Below are 16,267 nucleotides of genomic sequence, written 5' to 3' on the forward strand. Positions count from 1 at the left end.
CAGGTACCACAGGACCCAAAAGGGTGCATGGACGGACTTCTCCACAAGAGGCCCTCGTTACAAACACCTCCACCCTTCCACCTCATACCACCAGAGGGAGCCCGTTAGGGATAGATATAGAGATATATAGATATATATATATATATATATATATATATATATATATATATATATATATATATATATATATATATATATATATATATATATATATATATATATATATATATATATGGAGGGTGGAGCCAGGCAGTTCAGTCAGGAGTCTGGGTCAGTCAGAGAGTGTGCTGCCACTGAGAGCAGTGAAGACGCAGCACGTCTGCTGCTGGATCGAGGGCCCCGAGTGTGGCCAGAGGCAAAGAGGAGAGGAGAGAGGAGTTGAGGTGGCAGAGGAGCATCATAGGCTCACCCCAAGACACAAACCAGACGCGGGGTCCGCGCCTACAGGGTCCTTTATACCCAGTAGGGATCACCGGCATACCAGGAGGACTACAAGTCCCTTGTCGACCTGAAGCTAAACCCTTGACAGGACCAGGAACCACCAAGGCCCCGGCGCCCAGGGATAGTGGCTGCCAGAAAAAGGTCCTACTACCAAGCGACAGGTGAAGGAACAGCACGACACAGAAGCTAGGCCCAGTTGCAGGCTGGCCCAGAGCATACAGAGAGAGGGAGACATGGACCAGGAGGCCTTATACCCGCTCACTGGGGAGAAGTCCTGAAGTGCACCCATCCTACCAAGTACCCTGGACCGTACCTGACATCCGCACCAATAAAGGTACTGAAGCGAATCCCCTGTCTCTGTCAGTTACTCCTGCTGCGCCATCCCGCCTGCACTACAAGTCCCAGCATCACCACCATCTGCACCTACACTGCCCCGGGGGCCTGCTCCACCTGTGGGGAGCAGAAACATCCCAGCTGCCATCCCATCACCCCCGGAGGTCTGCAGCAGCGCCGGTACTTATTACCGGAAACCACAGGTGGCGTCACGAGACAAACTGTACATTAAAACCCCTTTTTAAAGAGAGACCCAGAGTACGAGCCCGGGAGCCGACTGCCGTGACCTCCTAAACAAGGTAAAAGGCCCGGGTACCGAGTCCCCTATATCCCCCTGGGTGACACATCAGCGCCAGACCCCTCCCCCACAGTCAGTGCTGGCCCCCCCCCCCCCCCCCACAGTCAGAGCTGGCCCCCCCCCCCCCCCCACAGTCAGAGCTGGCCCCCTCCCCCCCCCACAGTCAGAGCTGGCCCCCTCCCCCCCCCACAGTCAGAGCTGGCCCCTCCCCCCCACAGTCAGTGCTGGCCCCCTCCCCCCACAGTCAGTGCTGGCCCCCCTACAGTCAGTGCTGCCCCCCCCCCCCCCCACAGTCAGTGCTGGCCCCCTCCCCCCCCTACAGTCAGTGCTGCCCCCCCCCACAGTCAGTGCTGGCCCCCCCCCCCCACAGTCAGTGCTGGCCCCCTCCCCCCCCACAGTCAGTGCTGGCCCCCTCCCCCCCCCCACAGTCAGTGCTGGCCCCCTCCCTCTCCCCACAGTCAGTGCTGGCCCTCCTCCCCCCACAGTCAGTGCTGGCCCCCTCCCTCTCCCCACAGTCAGTGCTGGCCCCTCCCCCCACAGTCAGTGCTGGCCCCCTCCCTCCCCCCCACAGTCAGTGCTGGCCCCTCCCCCCACAGTCAGTGCTGGCCCCCTCCCTCCCCCCCACAGTCAGTGCTGGCCCCTCCCCCCACAGTCAGTGCTGGCCCTCCTCCCTCTCCCTCTCCCCACAGTCAGTGCTGGCCCTCCTCCCTCTCCCTCTCCCCACAGTCAGTGCTGGCCCCCTCCCTCTCCCCACAGTCAGTGCTGGCCCCCTCCCTCTCCCCACAGTCAGTGCTGGCCCCCTCCCTCTCCCCACAGTCAGTGCTGGCCCCCTCCCTCCCTCTCCCCACAGTCAGTGCTGGCCCCCTCCCTCCCTCCCCCCACAGTCAGTGCTGGCCCCCTCCCTCCCTCCCCCCACAGTCAGTGCTGGCCCCCTCCCTCCCTCCCCCCACAGTCAGTGCTGGCCCCCTCCCTCCCCCCACAGTCAGTGCTGGCCCCCTCCCCCCACAGTCAGTGCTGGCCCCTCCCCCCACAGTCAGTGCTGGCCCCCTCCCTCCCTCCCCCCACAGTCAGTGCTGGTCCCCTCCCTCCCTCCCCAGTCAGTGCTGGCCCCCTCCCTCCCCCCACAGTCAGTGCTGGCCCCCTCCCTCCCCCCACAGTCAGTGCTGGCCCCCTCCCCCCACAGTCAGTGCTGGCCCCCTCCCCCCAGTCAGTGCTGGCCCCCTCCCTCTCCCCACAGTCAGTGCTGGCCCCCTCCCTCTCCCCACAGTCAGTGCTGGCCCCCTCCCTCCCCCCACAGTCAGTGCTGGCCCCCTCCCTCCCTCCCCCCACAGTCAGTGCTGGCCCCCTCCCTCCCCCCACAGTCAGTGCTGGCCCCTCCCCCCACAGTCAGTGCTGGCCCCCTCCCTCCCTCCCCCCACAGTCAGTGCTGGCCCCCTCCCTCCCTCCCCCCACAGTCAGTGCTGGCCCCCTCCCCCCACAGTCAGTGCTGGCCCCTCCCCCCACAGTCAGTGCTGGCCCCCTCCCTCTCCCCACAGTCAGTGCTGGCCCCCTCCCTCTCCCCACAGTCAGTGCTGCCCCCCTCCCTCCCCCCACAGTCAGTGCTGGCCCCCTCCCTCCCTCCCCCCACAGTCAGTGCTGGCCCCCTCCCCCCACAGTCAGTGCTGGCCCCTCCCCCCACAGTCAGTGCTGGCCCCCTCCCTCTCCCCACAGTCAGTGCTGGCCCCCTCCCTCCCTCCCCCCACAGTCAGTGCTGGCCCCCTCCCCCCACAGTCAGTGCTGGCCCCCTCCCTCTCCCCACAGTCAGTGCTGGCCCCCTCCCTCTCCCCACAGTCAGTGCTGGCCCCCTCCCTCTCCCCACAGTCAGTGCTGGCCCCCTCCCTCCCCCCACAGTCAGTGCTGGCCCCCTCCCTCCCTCCCCCCACAGTCAGTGCTGGCCCCCTCCCTCCCCCCACAGTCAGTGCTGGCCCCCTCCCCCCACAGTCAGTGCTGGCCCCCTCCCCCCACAGTCAGTGCTGGCCCCTCCCCCCACAGTCAGTGCTGGCCCCCTCCCTCCCTCCCCCCCCCCACAGTCAGTGCTGGCCCCCTCCCTCCCCCCACAGTCAGTGCTGGCCCCCTCCCCCCACAGTCAGTGCTGGCCCCTCCCCCCACAGTCAGTGCTGGCCCCCTCCCTCCCTCCCCCCACAGTCAGTGCTGGCCCCCTCCCCCCACAGTCAGTGCTGGCCCCCTCCCTCCCTCCCCCCACAGTCAGTGCTGGCCCCCTCCCCCCACAGTCAGTGCTGGCCCCTCCCCCCACAGTCAGTGCTGGCCCCCTCCCTCTCCCCACAGTCAGTGCTGGCCCCCTCCCTCTCCCCACAGTCAGTGCTGCCCCCCTCCCTCCCCCCACAGTCAGTGCTGGCCCCCTCCCTCCCTCCCCCCACAGTCAGTGCTGGCCCCCTCCCCCCACAGTCAGTGCTGGCCCCTCCCCCCACAGTCAGTGCTGGCCCCCTCCCTCTCCCCACAGTCAGTGCTGGCCCCCTCCCTCCCCCCACAGTCAGTGCTGGCCCCCTCCCTCCCTCCCCCCACAGTCAGTGCTGGCCCCCTCCCTCCCTCCCCCCACAGTCAGTGCTGGCCCCCTCCCCCCACAGTCAGTGCTGGCCCCCTCCCTCTCCCCACAGTCAGTGCTGGCCCCCTCCCTCTCCCCACAGTCAGTGCTGGCCCCCTCCCTCCCCCCACAGTCAGTGCTGGCCCCCTCCCTCCCCCCACAGTCAGTGCTGGCCCCCTCCCTCCCCCCACAGTCAGTGCTGGCCCCCTCCCCCCACAGTCAGTGCTGGCCCCCTCCCCCCACAGTCAGTGCTGGCCCCTCCCCCCACAGTCAGTGCTGGCCCCCTCCCTCCCTCCCCCCACAGTCAGTGCTGGCCCCCTCCCTCCCCCCACAGTCAGTGCTGGCCCCCTCCCTCCCCCCACAGTCAGTGCTGGCCCCCTCCCCCCACAGTCAGTGCTGGCCCCCTCCCTCCCCCCACAGTCAGTGCTGGCCCCCTCCCTCCCCCCACAGTCAGTGCTGGCCCCCTCCCTCCCTCCCCCCACAGTCAGTGCTGGCCCCCTCCCTCCCTCCCCCCACAGTCAGTGCTGGCCCCCTCCCTCCCTCCCCCCACAGTCAGTGCTGGCCCCTCCCCCCACAGTCAGTGCTGGCCCTCCTCCCTCTCCCTCTCCCCACAGTCAGTGCTGGTCCCCTCCCTCCCCCCACAGTCAGTGCTGGCCCCTCCCCCCACAGTCAGTGCTGGCCCCCTCCCTCCCCCCACAGTCAGTGCTGGCCCTCCTCCCTCTCCCTCTCCCCACAGTCAGTGCTGGCCCTCCTCCCCCCTCCACAGTCAGTGCTGGCCCTCCTCCCCCCCCCACAGTCAGTGCTGGCCCCTCCCCCCACAGTCAGTGCTGGCCCCCTCCCTGCCCCCACAGTCAGTGCTGGCCCTCCTCCCTCTCCCTCTCCCCACAGTCAGTGCTGGCCCTCCTCCCTCCCCCCCACAGTCAGTGCTGGCCCCCCCCCCACAGTCAGTGCTGGCCCCTCCCCCCACAGTCAGTGCTGGCCCTCCTCCCTCTCCCTCTCCCCACAGTCAGTGCTGGCCCCTCCCCCCACAGTCAGTGCTGGCCCTCCTCCCTCCCCCCCACAGTCAGTGCTGGCCCCTCCCCCCACAGTCAGTGCTGGCCCCCTCCCTCTCCCCACAGTCAGTGCTGGCCCCCTCCCTCTCCCCACAGTCAGTGCTGGCCCCCTCCCTCTCCCCACAGTCAGTGCTGGCCCCCTCCCTCTCCCCACAGTCAGTGCTGGCCCCCTCCCTCTCCCCACAGTCAGTGCTGGCCCCTCCCCCCACAGTCAGTGCTGGCCCCTCCCTCTCCCCACAGTCAGTGCTGGCCCCCTCCCTCTCCCCACAGTCAGTGCTGGCCCCTCCCCCCACAGTCAGTGTTGGCCCTCCTCCAGTGTCAGCGCCAATCACACAGGGCTTCGCCCACAAATCACCACCGTCAGCTGCTCCCACACGGTCATACTTGAAGCGGCGGTTCTGTGGCCCCTGGCCGCTCCCGGGGCCCCGCGGCACTCTTACCTCACTTTCACCGGTGTCACCACGGCTTCTGAGACTCCAGCCAATGGGAACGCGGCTTGCAGGATAGCAATGACGTCACGTAAGCAGCCACCAATCAATTTTCTCAGATACCGAGCGTCATGGTTTTCAAAAGGCTGGAGCGCCTTCGATAAAGAGAGGGCGCCGAGTCAGTGGGCTGCGTCCAGTAACCAATCATAGAGCATAGCTGCACCCGGCGCTCCGCCTCCCGTCCAATAAGAGGAAGCACACAGTGTGCGAGACGGCTCAGTCACAACTGATGCAAGAGGTAAAGCGCCTCTCAGGATGTGACCCCAATCTGAGGTCCCGACGGCCACTTGTCGGACGCCATATTTGTTAAGATGTTACGTTCAAAGTAGTCAGCGAGGCTTCAAGAACATGGCGTCTGCACAGCGGACATTATGGGAAACAGCCCATGTTAATGTTTTCTAGTTGCCATGGTCCTCGGCCGTCAACCTGGCACGTGTGGGTGTCGGGTCAGTAGGATAATGCTGCTGGCAGTCTTAGGAGACGGCCGCTGTGTGTATTCACTTCTCTGTGGATGCGACCGGTGACGCTCAGTATTTAGCGTTGAGCTGATGCTTCACTTGGTCCCGCTGCTGGGCGGACGGGGGTTGCTTGGTGTTCCTGGGCAGATGGGGGGCAGTTGCTGGCGGACGGGGGTTGCTTGGCTGTTGCTGGGCAGATGGGGGGCTGTTGCTGGGCAGATGGGGGGCTGTTGCTGGCGGACAAGGGTTGCAGGACAGATGGGGGGGCTGTTGCTGGGCGGACGAGGGTTGCTGGGCGGATGGGGGGCAGTTGCTGGGCGGACGGGGGTTGCTGGGCAGATGGGGGGGCGGTTGCTGGGCGGACGAGGGTTGCTGGGCGGATGGGGGGCAGTTGCTGGGCGGACGGGGGTTGCTGGGCAGATGGGGGGGCGGTTGCTGGGCTGATGGGGGGGCGGTTGCTGGGCTGATGGGAGGCAGTTGCTGGGCGGACGGGGGCTGCTGCTGGCGGACGGGGGTTGCTGGGCAGATTGGGGGCAGTTGCTGGGCGGATAGGTGTTGCTGGGCAGATGGGGGGCAGTTGCAGGGCAGATGAGGGGCTGTTGCAGGCGGACGGGGGTTGCTGGGCGGACGGGGGTTGCTGGGCAGATGGGGGGCTGCTGCTGGCGGACGGGGGTTGCTGGGCAGATTGGGGGCAGTTGCTGGGCGGATAGGTGTTGCTGGGCAGATTGGGGGCAGTTGCTGGGCGGATAGGTGTTGCTGGGCAGATGGGGGTCAGTTGCTGGGCGGATAGGTGTTGCTGGGCAGATGGGGGTCAGTTGCTGGGCGGATAGGTGTTGCTGGGCAGATGGGGGGCAGTTGCAGGCGGACGGGGGTTGCTGGGCAGATGAGGGGCTGTTGCAGGCGGACGGGGGTTGCTGGGCGGATGGGGGGCTGTTGCAGGCGGACGGGGGTTGCTGGGCAGATGGGGGGGCAGTTGCTGGGCGGATGGGGGGCTGTTGCAGGCGGACGTGGGTTGCTGGGCAGATGGGGGGCTGCTGCTGGCGGACGGGGTTGCTGGGCAGATTGGGGGCAGTTGCTGGGCGGATAGGTGTTGCTGGGCAGATGGGGGGCTGCTGCTGGCGGACTCCGGGCTGTGATTGGTGGAGATCGGCGGTGGGTTCGGGGGTTTTCTATTTTTAGGCTTTTTTGTATTTCTCCTTTATTTGTGGGTCCTGCGGAGAGGCCGCCGATCGCTCGATCACTGACCCCGGATTGTGGTGTTTCGGGGTGTCATCTCGTGGCCCACCGGAGGCCAAGATGGTGGCGTCTGGGTCCCCAGCAGAGCCCGGCCGCCATGGCCGTGTCTTGCCTGATCTGCCGGCACCGCCGCCGGTTTCCTGGCGCTTGTAGTTCCGCACTCCTGGACGCCTCTTGGGTCCGTGGACACGACGCTGCTGCTCCGGCCGCACCGACTTCTGGCCATAGAGTCTCTACAGTTTATCAAATATGGAAGAAATAAAAAAGCCACAAAATGGATGAGTCTGGGTGTCTGCACGTGGGGGGCGAAGACCCTGCAAGAAGCTGAAGATGGAGGCTGCAGACAGGGCTGTGGGGTCGGAGTCAGTATAAAATGGACCGACTCTGACTCCTAGAATATATAATACATTGGGTGCAGTCGTTCAATGCAGTTTGTGCGGAATATTTTTTTCATAAGAATTTGGGAAAGTTCTGAAATGTCCTATAAATGTCTGTCCTATTCCTGATCTCAGGGTCCGGACTTTACTGAGATGAATCTGTGTTCATGAGCCGTGTATGAGGGAGTCGGTGTCATGGACACTGAGGAGTCAGAGGTCTGCTTTACCGATATGGGGGGTATATTCGCAATATTGGGGGGTGGGTATATTTACGATATTGGGGGGGGGGGATATATTCCCGATATAGGGGATATAATTCTGATATTTGGGGGGTCCGGAAACCCCTTTTGAGGTGTGCAGTACAGCAGAGAAACCACTGGGGGGAGCTCCTGCATTGTGATGCGTCAGCCTTTGTAGTGTCCTCCGTGCCCCATGAATTACGCAGGTGACTCCCATACTCCATCTTGCTTGAACCCTTATGGTAAAAGCCTCGATTTCTGCCCCAGTGACGATGTCTGGCATCGAGAATGTTTATTTGCTATTTTGCCGCTGACGTCTCATTATTATAGCGCCATTTATTCCCTGGCGCTTTACATGTGATCGCGGTATACATCGCAAAAACAATGACAGTCATCTTGAACAAGACGTGACGGTGACTGGTGCAGGGGGAGCGAGGACCCTCGGGCTTCTGTGTGTTGTGGATATGCACAATAAATCCTGAGCATGTAAACCAGGGGTCTCAAACTCGGCTGGGTATATGGGCCGCACACAGAAACTATTTGCATTTGGGGGGCCGCATTGTTTGCAGGAGAAAGTGACATTTTTAGTGATTTTTTTTTTCTTGTATTCACCGTCTGAACATTTTTGCGGTGTTTATTTCTTTATATCTCGGGTCGTTACAGATGTGGCGATAATAGACCAGCACTTTATTGTCTTTACTTTATATATAAAACAGCATTTTTAGTGGCAAAAATTTTTTTCATGCTTTATTTTAAATTATTTTTACAACTTTGTTTCTCCAAATTGCCCACATACATTAATATTGTCTTACAATTAGCATCATATAGGAATTCTGGCAAACATCTTATAGTAATGTGTCCCATCGTGGTCCCCATCTGACTCAATGTCCCCATCCTTGCCCCCATGTTGTAGTAATGTCCCCATCCCGGTCCCCATCTTATAGTAATGTCCCCATCCCTGTCCTCATCTTGTAGCAATGTGCCCATCCTGGTCCCCATCTTGTAGTAATGTGCCCCATCCTGGTCCTCATCTTGTAGTAATGTGCTCATCCTGGTCCCCATCTTATAGTAATGTCCCCATCCCTGTCCTCATCTTGTAGCAATGTGCCCATCCCGGTCCCATCTTGTAGTAATGCCCCATCCTGGTCCCATCTTGTAGTAATGTCCCCATCCCGGTCCCCATCTTGTAGTAATGTCCCCATCCCGGTCCTCATCTTGTAGCAATGTGCCCATCCCGGTCCCATCTTGTAGTAATGCCCCATCCCGGTCCCATCTTATAGTAATGTCCCCATCCCGGTCCCCATCTTGTAGTAATGTCCCCATCCCGGTCCTCATCTTGTAGCAATGTCCCCATCCTGGTCCCCATCTTATAGTAATGTCCCCATCCTGGTCCCCATCTTATAGTAATGTCCCCATCTTGTAGTAATGTGCCCCATCCTGGTCCCCATCTTATAGTAATGTGCCCATCCTGGTCCCCATCTTGTAGCAATGTGCCCATCCTGGTCCCCATCTTGTAGTAATGTGCCCCATCCTGGTCCTCATCTTGTAGTAATGTGCTCATCCTGGTCCCCATCTTATAGTAATGTCCCCATCCCTGTCCTCATCTTGTAGCAATGTGCCCATCCCGGTCCCATCTTGTAGTAATGCCCCATCCTGGTCCCATCTTGTAGTAATGTCCCCATCCCGGTCCCCATCTTGTAGTAATGTCCCCATCCCGGTCCTCATCTTGTAGCAATGTGCCCATCCCGGTCCCATCTTGTAGTAATGCCCCATCCCGGTCCCATCTTATAGTAATGTCCCCATCCCGGTCCCCATCTTGTAGTAATGTCCCCATCCCGGTCCTCATCTTGTAGCAATGTGCCCATCCTGGTCCCCATCTTATAGTAATGTGCCCCATCCCGGTCCCCACCTTGTAGTAATGGGCCCATCCTGGTCCCCATCTTATAGTAACGTCCCCATCCTGGTCCCCATCTTATAGTAACGTCCCCATCCTGGTCCCCATCTTATAGTAACGTCCCCATCCTGGTCCCCATCTTATAGTAACGTCCCCATCCTGGTCCCCATCTTATAGTAACGTCCCCATCCTGGTCCCATCTTGTAGTAATGTCCCCATCCTGGTCCCCATCTTATAGTAATGTCCCCATCCCGGTCCCATCTTGTAGTAATGTCCCCATCCCGGTCCCATCTTGTAGTAATGTGCCCATCCCGGTCCCCATCTTGTAGTAATGTGCCCATCCTGGTCCCCATCTTGTAGTAATGTCCCCATCTTGTAGTAATGTCCCCATCCTGGTCCCCATCTTGTAGTAATGTCCCCATCCTGGTCCCCATCTTGTAGTAATGTCCCCATCCTGGTCCCCATCTTATCGTAATGTCCCCATCCCGGTCCCATCTTGTAGTAATGTCCCCATCCCGGTCCCCATCTTATAGCAATGTCCCCATCCTGGTCCTCATCTTGTAGTAATGTCCCCATCCTGGTCCTCATCTTATAGTAATGTCCCCATCCCGGTCCTCATCTTATAGTATTGTCCCCATCCTGGTCCTCATCTTGTAGTAATGTCCCCATCCTGGTCCCCATCTTATAGCAATGTCCCCATCCTGGTCCTCATCTTGTAGTAATGTCCCCATCCTGGTCCTCATCTTATAGTAATGTCCCCATCCCGGTCCTCATCTTATAGTATTGTCCCCATCCTGGTCCCCATCTTGTAGTAATGTCCCCATCCTGGTCCCCATCTTATAGCAATGTCCCCATCCTGGTCCTCATCTTGTAGTAATGTCCCCATCCTGGTCCTCATCTTATAGTAATGTCCCCATCCCGGTCCTCATCTTATAGTATTGTCCCCATCCTGGTCCTCATCTTGTAGTAATGTCCCCATCCTGGTCCTCATCTTGTAGTAATGTCCCCATCCTGGTCCTCATCTTATAGTAATGTCCCCATCCTGGTCCCCATCTTATAGTAATGTCCCCATCCTGGTCCCCATCTTATAGTAATGTCCCCATCTTGTAGTAATGTGCCCCATCCTGGTCCCCATCTTATAGTAATGTGCCCATCCTGGTCCCCATCTTGTAGCAATGTGCCCATCCTGGTCCCCATCTTGTAGTAATGTGCCTCATCCTGGTCCTCATCTTGTAGTAATGTGCCTCATCCTGGTCCCCATCTTGTAGTAATGTGCCTCATCCTGGTCCCCATCTTGTAGTAATGTGCCTCATCCTGGTCCCCATCTTGTAGTAATGTGCCTCATCCTGGTCCCCATCTTGTAGTAATGTGCCTCATCCTGGTCCCCATCTTGTAGTAATGTCCTCATCCTGGTCCCCATCTTGTAGTAATGTCCTCATCCTGGTCCCCATCTTGTAGTAATGGGCCCATCCTGGTCCCCATCTTGTAGTAATGGGCCCATCCTGGTCCCCATCTTGTAATGTCCCCATCCTGGTCCTCATCTTGTAGTAATGTCCCCATCCTGGTCCTCATCTTATAGTAATGTCCCCATCCTGGTCCCCATCTTATAGTAATGTCCCCATCCTGGTCCCCATCTTATAGTAATGTCCCCATCCTGGTCCCCATCTTATAGTAATGTCCCCATCTTGTAGTAATGTGCCCCATCCTGGTCCCCATCTTATAGTAATGTGCCCATCCTGGTCCCCATCTTGTAGCAATGTGCCCATCCTGGTCCCCATCTTGTAGTAATGTGCCTCATCCTGGTCCTCATCTTGTAGTAATGTGCCTCATCCTGGTCCCCATCTTGTAGTAATGTGCCTCATCCTGGTCCCCATCTTGTAGTAATGTGCCTCATCCTGGTCCCCATCTTGTAGTAATGTCCTCATCCTGGTCCCCATCTTGTAGTAATGTCCTCATCCTGGTCCCCATCTTGTAGTAATGGGCCCATCCTGGTCCCCATCTTGTAGTAATGGGCCCATCCTGGTCCCCATCTTGTAATGTCCCCATCCTGGTCCTCATCTTGTAGTAATGTCCCCATCCTGGTCCTCATCTTATAGTAATGTCCCCATCCTGGTCCCCATCTTATAGTAATGTCCCCATCCTGGTCCCCATCTTATAGTAATGTCCCCATCCTGGTCCCCATCTTATAGTAATGTCCCCATCTTGTAGTAATGTGCCCCATCCTGGTCCCCATCTTATAGTAATGTGCCCATCCTGGTCCCCATCTTGTAGCAATGTGCCCATCCTGGTCCCCATCTTGTAGTAATGTGCCTCATCCTGGTCCTCATCTTGTAGTAATGTGCCTCATCCTGGTCCCCATCTTGTAGTAATGTGCCTCATCCTGGTCCCCATCTTGTAGTAATGTGCCTCATCCTGGTCCCCATCTTGTAGTAATGTGCCTCATCCTGGTCCCCATCTTGTAGTAATGTGCCTCATCCTGGTCCCCATCTTGTAGTAATGTCCTCATCCTGGTCCCCATCTTGTAGTAATGTCGTCATCCTGGTCCCCATCTTGTAGTAATGGGCCCATCCTGGTCCCCATCTTGTAGTAATGGGCCCATCCTGGTCCCCATCTTGTAATGTCCCCATCCTGGTCCCCATCTTATAGTAATGTCCCCATCTTATAGTAATGTCTCCATCCCTGTCCCCATCTTGTAGTAATGTCCCCATATTGTAGTAGTGTGCCCATCCCGGTCCCCATCTTGTAGTAATGTGCCCATCCCGGTCCCCATCTTGTAGTAATGTGCCCATCCCGGTCCTCATCTTATAGTAACGTCCCCATCCCGGTCCTCATCTTGTAGTAACGTCCCCATCCCGGTCCTCATCTTGTAGTAACGTCCCCATCCCGGTCCTCATCTTGTAGTAACGTCCCCATCCCGGTCCTCATCTTGTAGTAGTGTCCCCATCCCGGTCCTCATCTTGTAGTAGTGTCCCCATCCCGGTCCTCATCTTGTAGTAGTGTCCCCATCCCGGTCCTCATCTTGTAGTAGTGTCCCCATCCCGGTCCTCATCTTGTAGTAGTGTCCCCATCCCGGTCCTCATCTTGTAGTAATGTCTCCATCCCGGTCCTCATCTTGTAGTAATGTCCCCATCCCGGTCCTCATCTTGTAGTAATGTCCTCATCTTGTAGTAATGTCCCCATCCCGGTCCTCATCTTGTAGTAATGTCCCCATCCCGGTCCTCATCTTGTAGTAATGTCCCCATCCCGGTCCTCATCTTGTAGTAATGTCCCCACCGGTCCTCATCTTGTAGTAATGTCCCCATCCCGGTCCTCATCTTGTAGTAATGTCCCCATCCCGTTCCCCATCTTGTAGTAACGTGCCCATCCCGGTCCCCATCTTGTAGTAACGTCCCCATCCTGGTCCCCATCTTATAGTAATGTCCCCATCTTGTAGTAATGTGCCCATCCCGGTCCACATCTTGTAGTAACGTCCCCATCTTATAGTAATGTCCCCATCCCGGTCCCCATCTTATAGTAATGTCCCCATCCCAATCCACATCTTATAGTAATGTCCCCATCCCGGTCCCATCTTGTAGTAATGTGCCCATCCTGGTCCCCATCTTGTAGTAATGTGCCCATCCTGGTCCCCATCTTGTAGTAATGTGCCCATCCTGGTCCCCATCTTGTAGTAATGTGCCCATCCTGGTCCCCATCTTGTAGTAATGTGCCCATCCTGGTCCCCATCTTGTAGTAATGTGCCCATCCTGGTCCCCATCTTGTAGTAATGTGCCCATCCTGGTCCCCATCTTGTAGTAATGTGCCCATCCTGGTCCCCATCTTGTAGTAATGTGCCCATCCTGGTCCCCATCTTGTAGTAATGTGCCCATCCTGGTCCCCATCTTGTAGTAATGTGCCCATCCTGGTCCCCATCTTGTAGTAATGTGCCCATCCTGGCCCCCATCTTGTAGTAATGTGCCCATCCTGGTCCCCATCTTGTAGTAATGTCCCCATCCTGGTCCCCATCTTGTAGTAATGTCCCCATCTTGTAGTAATGTGCCCCATCCTGGTCCCATCTTATAGTAATGTCCCTATCCTGGTCCCCATCTTGTAGCAATGTGCCCATCCTGGTCCCCATCTTGTAGTAATGTGCCTCATCCTGGTCCTCATCTTGTAGTAATGTGCCTCATCCTGGTCCCCATCTTGTAGTAATGTGCCTCATCCTGGTCCCCATCTTGTAGTAATGTGCCTCATCCTGGTCCCCATCTTGTAGTAATGTCCTCATCCTGGTCCCCATCTTGTAGTAATGTCCTCATCCTGGTCCCCATCTTGTAGTAATGGGCCCATCCTGGTCCCCATCTTGTAATGTCCCCATCCTGGTCCCCATCTTATAGTAATGTCCCCATCTTATAGTAATGTCTCCATCCCTGTCCCCATCTTGTAGTAATGTCCCCATATTGTAGTAGTGTGCCCATCCCGGTCCCCATCTTGTAGTAATGTGCCCATCCCGGTCCTCATCTTGTAGTAATGTGCCCATCCCGGTCCCCATCTTGTAGTAATGTGCCCATCCTGGTCCCCATCTTGTAGTAATGTGCCCATCCTTGTCCCCATCTTGTAGTAATGTGCCCATCCTGGTCCCCATCTTGTAGTAATGTGCCCATCCCGGTCCCCATCTTGTAGTAATGTGCCCATCCCGGTCCCCATCTTGTAGTAATGTGCCCATCCCGGTCCCCATCTTGTAGTAATGTCCCCATCCCGGTCCCCATCTTGTAGTAATGTCCCCATCCCGGTCCCCATCTTGTAGTAATGTCCCCATCCCGGTCCCCATCTTGTAGTAATGTCCCCATCCCGGTCCCCATCTTGTGGTAATGTCCCCATCCCGGTCCCCATCTTGTGGTAATGTCCCCATCCCGGTCCCCATCTTGTGGTAATGTGCCCATCCCGATCCACATCTTGTGGTAATGTCCCCATCCCGATCCACATCTTGTGGTAATGTCCCCATCCCGATCCACATCTTGTGGTAATGTCCCCATCCCGATCCACATCTTGTGGTAATGTCCCCATCCCGATCCACATCTTGTGGTAATGTCCCCATCCCGATCCACATCTTATGGTAATGTCCCCATCCCGATCCACATCTTATGGTAATGTCCCCATCCCGATCCACATCTTATGGTAATGTCCCCATCCCGATCCACATCTTGTAGTAATGTCCCCATCCCGATCCACATCTTGTGGTAATGTCCCCATCCCGATCCACATCTTGTGGTAATGTCCCCATCCCGATCCACATCTTGTGGTAATGTCCCCATCCCGATCCACATCTTGTGGTAATGTCCCCATCCCGATCCACATCTTATGGTAATGTCCCCATCCCGATCCACATCTTATGGTAATGTCCCCATCCCGATCCACATCTTATGGTAATGTCCCCATCCCGATCCACATCTTGTGGTAATGTCCCCATCCCGATCCACATCTTGTGGTAATGTCCCCATCCCGATCCACATCTTGTGGTAATGTCCCCATCCCGATCCACATCTTGTGGTAATGTCCCCATCCCGATCCACATCTTGTGGTAATGTCCCCATCCCGATCCACATCTTGTGGTAATGTCCCCATCCCGATCCACATCTTGTGGTAATGTCCCCATCCCGGTCCACATCTTATGGTAATGTCCTCATCCCGGTCCACATCTTGTGGTAATGTCCCCATCCCGATCCACATCTTATGGTAATGTCCCCACCCCGATCCACATCTTGCAGTAACGTGCCCATCCCGGTCCACATCTTGCAGTAACGTGCCCATCCCGGTCCCCATCTTGTAGTAACGTCCCCATCTTGTAGTAACGTCCCCATCCCGGTCCCCATCTTGTTGTAACGTCCCCATCCCGGTCCCCATCTTGTAGTAACGTTACATAGTTACATAGTTTATAAGGCTGAAAAAAGACAAGCGTCCATCCAGTTCAGCCTGTTTCTTGTGCACTGCAGCTATTCCGCTATTCCTGTACCATGCGGTATAGGCCAATTTACATCATTGAGGAAAAATTCACTTCCCGACTCCAATCTGGCAGTCAGATTAAATCCCTGGATTAATTAACTAAGCATAAGATGTAATTTTATTGTTCTCAAGAAAGGCGTCCAGGCCTCTCTTGAACTCATTAAGTGAGTTGGACATCACCACTTCCTCTCCCAGAGAGTTCCAGAGTCTCACGGCTCTGACCGTAAAGAATCCCCTTCTATGCTGGTGCAGGAACCTCCTTTCCTCCAGACGCATAGTGTGCCCCCTCGTCTTTGTCACCATCCTTGGTATAAACAGGTCATGGGAGAGATCTCTGTACTGCCCCCTGATGTATTTATACATGTTTATGAGGTCTCCCCTAAGCCTTCTCTTTTCCAATGTAAATAGGCCTAATTTTGACAACCTCTCTGGGTATTCTAGTCCCTCCATTCCCTTTATTACCTTAGTCGCCCTCCTTTGTACCCTCTCTAGCTCCAATATGTCTTTCCTGAGCACCGGAGCCCAGAACTGTGCACAATATTCTAAGTGCGGCCTTACCAGCGCTTTATACAGAGGAAGAACAATGTTCTCATCATATGCCCCTATTCCTCTTCTGATGCATGCCATGACTCTATTTGCCTTCGCAGCTGCTGCCTGACACTGGGCACTCCAATTTAATTTGCTGTTAACCAAGATGCCCAGGTCCTTCTCCATGTCAGATTTCCCCAACGGTTTCCCATTTAATATGTATGGGTGACTGCTGTTTTTCTTTCCCATGTGCATGACCTTACATTTATCGGCATTGAACCCCATTTGCCATTTTTTGGCCCAACTCCCCAATTTATCTAAATCCTCCTGTAGCTGTGCCCTATCCTCATCTGTATTAACTACTTT

The 16,267-nt window shown here is 56.8% G+C and overlaps 1 protein-coding gene across 3 annotated transcripts in view; it reads right to left on the reverse strand.

Annotated features, from left to right (window-relative positions):
• TTF2 (transcription termination factor 2) overlaps window positions 1-5,311 on the reverse strand; it is a 211,803-nt gene extending 206,492 nt beyond the window's left edge. For 2 of the 3 annotated variants that reach the window (XM_073668754.1, XM_073668750.1), the window contains exon 1: window positions 5,146-5,311. The gene's annotated coding sequence lies outside the window, so the exon portion shown is untranslated. Of the gene's footprint in view, window positions 1-5,089 lie in introns of all 3 variants that reach the window. The other variant, XM_073668751.1, reaches the window with a different exon arrangement.
• Window positions 5,312-16,267: the final 10,956 nt, after the last annotated feature.

Source organism: Phyllobates terribilis, unplaced genomic scaffold (genome assembly GCF_046119375.1).
Source record: "Phyllobates terribilis strain yellow unplaced genomic scaffold, ASM4611937v1 Scaffold_2__4_contigs__length_985480577, whole genome shotgun sequence".
NCBI lineage: Eukaryota > Metazoa > Chordata > Amphibia > Anura > Dendrobatidae > Phyllobates > Phyllobates terribilis.